Source organism: Globicephala melas, chromosome 1 (genome assembly GCF_963455315.2).
Source record: "Globicephala melas chromosome 1, mGloMel1.2, whole genome shotgun sequence".
In the NCBI taxonomy this organism is placed as follows: domain Eukaryota; kingdom Metazoa; phylum Chordata; class Mammalia; order Artiodactyla; family Delphinidae; genus Globicephala; species Globicephala melas.
Genome location: NC_083314.1, coordinates 44,099,335 through 44,106,587, shown reverse-complemented (window position 1 = coordinate 44,106,587; position 7,253 = coordinate 44,099,335).

Genomic DNA, 7,253 nt, shown 5'->3' with positions numbered 1-7,253 from the left:
ATGTTATATAGTATTTACTCTGAGATAGGTATTATTCTAAGTGCTTAACATTTATTAACTCATTTAATACTTAAAACAGCCCCGTGAAAAATGGTACTACAGTGGTCTCTGACTTATGATGGTTTGACTTACAATTTTTCAACTTTATGATAGTATGAAAGTGATATGCATTTAGTGGAAACCATACGGATAATGATCTCCACTGTACAGATGAGGGATTTGAAGCAAAGAGAAGTTAATAACCTGTCCCAGTCACCAGCTAATAAGCAGCAGATCCGGTTTTCAAGCACAAAGTCTCGCATTGAGAGATCCATTTTCTTAACCACCAAGCTGAGCTGCCTTGCTGAACGGAGATCACTTTACGCCATTGCCACAAAGATATATCAAATATACAAAAACGCACTTGTCATTCCCCTGTTGACAAACTTCTGATACTTCCCCACTGATCCAGCTGTCCATGTATTATACTTTTTACACATTCAACTCATTGTGTGTTAACGTTTATATAACTCTCCACACAAGAATCATAAATTCTACAAGGACAAAAACGCTGGTTTATTATTGTCTGTTTGGTTTAAAATTTTTTTTTGCCTCAGTCTGTAACACCCTTCCTTAACTCTATAGGACTCGTTAAATGTATGTACAGTGAAAGAAAAGGCCCGCACGTGGGGACCAGGCAGCTGCTGCTAGCTGAGCCCCACAGTGAGGTGAGCAGCTAAACGTGAACAGTCCTAAGAGTATAAGAGAGTTCAGTTAGGTTCCAAGGAGAAGCAAACACATTTATCCCAAAGACCAAAGAGATCATTTGGTTGGAAAAAAAAATAGTTAAGAAAATAATGGTGTAAGACTGGGCACCTCAATACACTCAAGATCATTCACTCCTCTCATGCACAGCAAAAGCTGGAAAGAAAGTTAGAAATTAAATAACCTAAACTTGCCTTTTACAGGTGAAGAAACTTAGGCCCAAAGAGGTAAACTGACTTGTCTAGTTCCACTTGACTTGGTAAAACCAAGTCAATCAAATTCCCCCGACCTCCCTCCAGTGCTCTTTCTATTATATCACACAGCTACTCTTCAATCTGCTCTGAAACTGCAGTTTCAGCTCCTGGTTTCTTGTTTAACTCAGACTAAATAAGAATTCATTGTCTCAAGGACTTACTGCCACCCCGATCATCTATTTAAATTGGAATCTGGGGCAGAATCAAGGCATCAATATTTTTTTTTACATTAAAAAAATTTTCAAGCATATACAAATATAGTTTAATAGCCAAGAATCACTCTGTTTCATCAACTATCAACTCATCAATTATCAATATTGCTTCATCATGGCTTTTTCCCCCACCTCCAGGTGACTGTAAAGAAAATTCCATACAGCATGTTACTTTATCTATAAATATTTTGATATGTATCTCTAAAAAGTAAGGACTCTTTAAAAACTAAACCGCAATATCATTATTGCACCTTAAAATATTAATCCTAATCCCTTCATATTGACAGATATCCAGACAGTGTTATCTAATGATTATTACTTCACTAATGTTTTAAACAGAATCCAAAGATCTATACCTTGCATTCAGAGGATATAGTTTCTTAGTCACTCCTAATTTACGGGTGCTCCCTCCATCATCCTCTGTCCTTTTCTTTTAAATCTTTCTTTGAAGAAAAACGTTTGTTTTCTGTAAAGTTTCCCATAGTCTGTATTTTGCTGATTATATCCCTGTAATGTTCTTTACTGTGTTTCTCTGCCCCCTGTGTTTCTAATTTATCAGAAATTAGATAAATTTATTTGGCTTCTGCTTCAATTCTTTGCAAGAATACTTCATAAGTAGTGGTGCATATATAGTGTTCGGATGTCTCTTTTTGTGATGCTGGCTACTAACAATCATTGCCTAGATCCACTAATTCACTCAGGTTACGAAATGGGAAATGCTAATTTTACCATTCCTTCCACGATCATTAGCTGGAATACTCTTATAAAGAGATTTTTTTTCTTATCAACTGTGTAGTTATGTTGAGGAATATTTCATATAGGAGAAGCAAGAAAGTGCTTCTTTCCCTTTATTTACTTCTTTCAAAATAAAGAGTTGTTTTACTAACAACTTCCAAAGGTGACAATTACGAGTTTTTGTTTTATTTCATCTTTTGGCATCATTATTAACTTGTGGATGTAAACATATTTGATGTGCATTAATTGCAACTAATATCCTTATTATACCATCTTTAGGTTAGTTCATGCTTCTTTTTGATATGAACATAGTGGTATTTGATAGTAGTACTATCTTGCTTTCCAGAACGATAAGATGTTCCAGTCTAACAGCCACATGTAAATCAATGAAGTTAGAACACACCCTCACACCATACACAAAAATAAATTCAAAATGGATTAAAGACTTAAATATAAGACACGACACCATAAAAATCCTAGAAGAGAACGTAGGCAAAACATTCTCTAACATAAATTGTACCAATGTTTTCTTAGGTCAGTCTCCCAAGGCAATAGAAATAAAAGCAAAAAGAAACAAATGGAACCTAATCAAACTTACAAGTTTTTGTGCAAAGGAAACCATAAACAAAATGAAAAGACAACCTACAGACTGGGAGAAAATATTTGCAAACAATATGATTGACAAGGGCTTAATTTCCAAAATATACAAACAGTTCACACAGCTCAACAACAACAAAATCCAATTGAAAAGTGGGCAGAAGACATAAACAGACATTTCTCCAAAGAATACATACAGATGGCCAAAGGCACATGAAAAGTTGCTCCACATCACTAATTATTAGAGAAATGCAAATCAAAACTACAATGAGATACCACTTCACACCGGTCAGAATAGCCATCATTAAAAAGCCTACAAATAACTGGGGCTTCCCTGGTGGCGCAGTGGTTGAGAGTCCGCCTGCCGATGCAGGGGACACGGGTTCGTGCCCCGGTCTGGGAAGATCCCACATGCCGCGGAGCGGCTGGGCCCGTGAGCCATGGCTGCTGAGCCTGTGCGTCTGGAGCCTGTGCTCCACAACGGGAGAGGCCACAACAGTGAGAGGCCCGCGTAACGCAAAAAAAAAAAAAAAAAAAAAAAAAACTCTACAAATAATAAATGCTGGAGAGGGTGTGGAGAAAAGGGAACCCTCTTACACTGTTGGTGGAAATGTAAATTGGTGTAGCCACTATGGAAAACTGTATGGAGGTTCTTCAGAAAACAAAAAATAGAGTTGCCATATGATCCAGCAATCCCACTCCTGGGCATATATCCAGACAAAACTATAATTCAAATAGATACATGCACCCCAATGTTCATAGCAGCACTATAGCCAAGACATGGAAACAACCTACATGTCCATCAACAGATGAATGGATAAAGATGTGGTATATATATACAATGCAATATTACTCAGTCATTTAAAAAGAATGAAATAGGGCTTCCCTGGTGGTGCAGTGGTTGAGAGTCCGCCTGCCGATGCAGGGGACACGGGTTCATGCCCTCGTCCGGGAAGATCCCACATGCCGTGGAGCGGCTGGGCCCGTGAGCCATGGCCGCTGAGCCTGCGCATCCAGAGCCTGTGCTCCGCAACAGGAGAGGCCACAACAGTGAGAGGCCCGCGTACCGCAAAAAAAAAAAAAAAAAGAATGAAATAATGCCACCTGCAGCAACATGAATGAACCTAGAGTTTATCATACTAACTGAAGTAAGTCAGAAAGAGAAAGACAAATACCGTATGATATCACTTATATGTGGAATCTAAAATATGACACAAATGAACTTATCTATGAAACAGAAACAGACCCACAGACATATAGAACAGATCTGTGGTTGCCAAGGCTGGGGGGAGTGGGGGGGTGGATTGGGAGTTTAGGGTTAGCAGATGCAAACTATTGTATATAGAATAGATAAATAACAAGGTCCTACCATATAGCACAGAGAACTATATTCAATATCCTGTGATAAACCATAATGGAAAAGAATATAAAAAGAATGTGTGTGTGTATATATATATATATATATATATATATATATATATAATGTATATGTAACATAATATATATTAATCACTTTGCTGTCCAGCAGAAATTAACACAACATTGTAAATCAACTATATTCCAATAAAAAATAAAAAAATTAAATTAGAAGACTGAAAATATACTTAAATCGTAGGCCTTAATTAAGAGTGTTTATCAAAAACAATAGTAAAAAACACTTGTTAAAAAAAAAAAAAGGTTCCAGTCTCATTTTCTACATTTTTTGCCCCAGAGCTAGAATCGGCCATTTTTTTTCAAGAAGTCCTGGTAACTTTTAAAGGGAAGGGGTATTTAGAAGCCTTTTAGCACTAATAGTGTTCAGCATTACTGGGTTGGCCTTTGTTTCAGGACTTTTCAGTGAACAGAACTAGATAACACATATTTTTAAGATGAAATTCGTCATGAATACATACTTTCAATTCCAGTTTAAATTAGACTATGGGATATTTATTTAACATCATTAATCTTAATTTATATCTTCTTTCTCCCATAGAAGTATCCTTATTCTAAACAACACCAACATAAATAGCCCATTAAATTTATCTCACAACTGTATGTATAGCAATATCAACACTACCAACAATAGTATGATTATTGTTTTAAGATATTTCTGCAATTTTTTTTGTTCTTAAAGTATATCATACGAGGGATCCATGGACAAATTACTGTGTTACAAAGTCATTTGAAATAGTCTTTCCCTGTTTGGTTATGTCACTAACTCAATACACAACACTCAATTGTTGTCACTTATTTTTTATATTAAGTGATTGATATTTTAATTTATGCTTATAAGTATGTGATATATTTACATGATCCAAGGGCAAATCTACCCTTATAGTCACATAAGTCTAGATTGTATTCCTGTTCCATCTACCCTATTCACTCAAACTCCCTATTGGTAAATATATTTTTAAAATTTAATGGTTTACCCTATCATATACTTAATGTTAGCACCTACATTTACATATAATCATATTTCTTCTCTTTCTTAAATAAATGGATCAAATATGAGCACAAGGAGAAGTAGCTTAAACAAGATACAGGGACTTCCCTGGTGGTCCAGTGGTTAAGAATCCACCTTACAATGCAGGGGACGGGGGTTCAATACCCGGTCAGGGAACAAAGACGCCACATGCCGCAGAGCAACTAAGCTTGTGCACCACAACTACCGAGCCTGCACACCACAACTAGAAAGAAGCTCACGCGCCACAATGAAAGATCCTGAGCACCGCAACTAAGGCCCATGCAGCCATAAATAAATAGATAGAATGCTTCTGATGCCTAAGTGTCTTTCTCCTGCAACTCCAAACCCATACTTGCTACTTTGGGTGCACGGATGGTTAGGTCAGCAGGCTGGGTCCACCTGTCGCCTTTCCATGTAGGAGGCTTCTAATTAGTGGGAAAAGAGTATTTTTCTAATATATTGCAAGGAATAGCCAAATCTTCCTGCAGGAAGAAGAAAAGTGAACAGCGGTTACCTGTACCTAGCATAGTACAATCAGAAGGCCGTAGAAACCATAAGGGACAGGCTTTTCAGCGCTGGCTCTTCTTCCTGCCACGACCTTCCTGTGATTATTGCCAGCTGAGTGCATGGCCTCATTCCTCTCTCCCCACTCTCCCCATCCCTTCTCTATTGCACACAGGACATCAGTCTCCAAGGAAAGGGACTTTTTTTCTAGTCTGCCAATCATATTGGGAAAGTGCTAGCCACGCTTACCTTCCTGGGAATGTTTTCAGCTCATCTGAGAGCACTTTGCATTTCTTTATCAGATCATCGAAGAAAATGCAGCTTTTATATAGGTGCAGGATTGCTATAAGAAAGGCGTACCTATAGACTCTACTGTGATTTCAGAAAAAGCGAAGTCATTATATGATAACTTACAGCAAAAGGAAAGTGAAAGGTCTAAAGCTGGAGAATTTAATGCCAGCAAAGGAAGGTTTGATAATTTTAGAGAGAGATTTGGCTTTAAAATGTCATGATATCAGGAGAAGCAGATTCTGCCAACCAAGAGACAGCAGACCAGTTCCCAGATGTCACTAAAAAAATCATGGAGGAGAAAGATTATCTGCCTGAACAGGTTTTTAATCAGAGGAAATTGCCCTATTCTGGGGAGGTGGGGGGAAGCCACAGAGGATTTTTATCACTAAAGAAGAGAATCAAGCATCAGGATTTAAAGGCAGGAAGGGATAGGCTAAGTCTACTGTATTGTGCAAATGCAGTCAAGGTTTATGATTAGGACTTCCCTTATCTATAAAGCTGTTAATCCTGAGGCTTGAAGGGAAAAGATAAACACCAGCTGCCAGTCTTTTGATTGTACAAGATTTGGACAATGAGAACGCTTTTTCTGGATTGGTTGCATTGATGCTTTGTACTTGAAGGCAGGAGGTACCTTGTCAGTAAGGGACAGCTTTTTACAGTTTTATAAAAATTCTACAATGATTGTTTCACTAGTATATAAGCTAGGCTACCAGGATGCAATCATATTAATTATACTAGGCTACAATAAAGCAATTGTATTGCTGCTTCTTTGTTATCAATGCATATATTGGTTATACCTGTAAATAAACATGAATTTCTTTTTCACACTATCTTTTCAATTCTGATATCTAGTATTAGTAACACATAAAACGTCTATAGTATTTGTATCACATCAGACAATATTGATGTAGGTACTGAGGGACAGATAATTCATCTTGTAAATAGATCATGGAAACTTACGGTATCGATAAAAACAATACAGTGCTATAAATATATTTTCTTTATGATTTTCTTTTCTCTAGCTTGCTTTATTGTAAGAAAACAGTATATAATACATATAGCATACAAAATATGTGTTAATTGACTGTTTATGGTATTGGTAAGACTTCTAGTCAACAGTAGGCTATTAGTAGTTAAGTTTGGGGGGAGTCAAAAGTTATTCATTGATATTTGACTGTGTGGGGTTTGGTGCTTCTAAGCCCTGTGATGTTCAAAGGCCAACTGTAGATAAATGGGGGAACAGAGACAAATTTTCCATGCAGAATATTTCAAAATAACTTATGTAGATACTCCCTCCTCAAGAAAGTGGAGTATAACTTCTCACTCCCTTAGGGCAGGTTCTACTTAGGGACTTATTTCCAAAGAGTGTGAAAAATGGGGGGAAAGTAACTTTACAGTGGAGAAACCTGGCAACACTACCTTAGCCAGGTGGTCAAGGTTAACTCTAAGGACATGTCATGTTGATACCACATA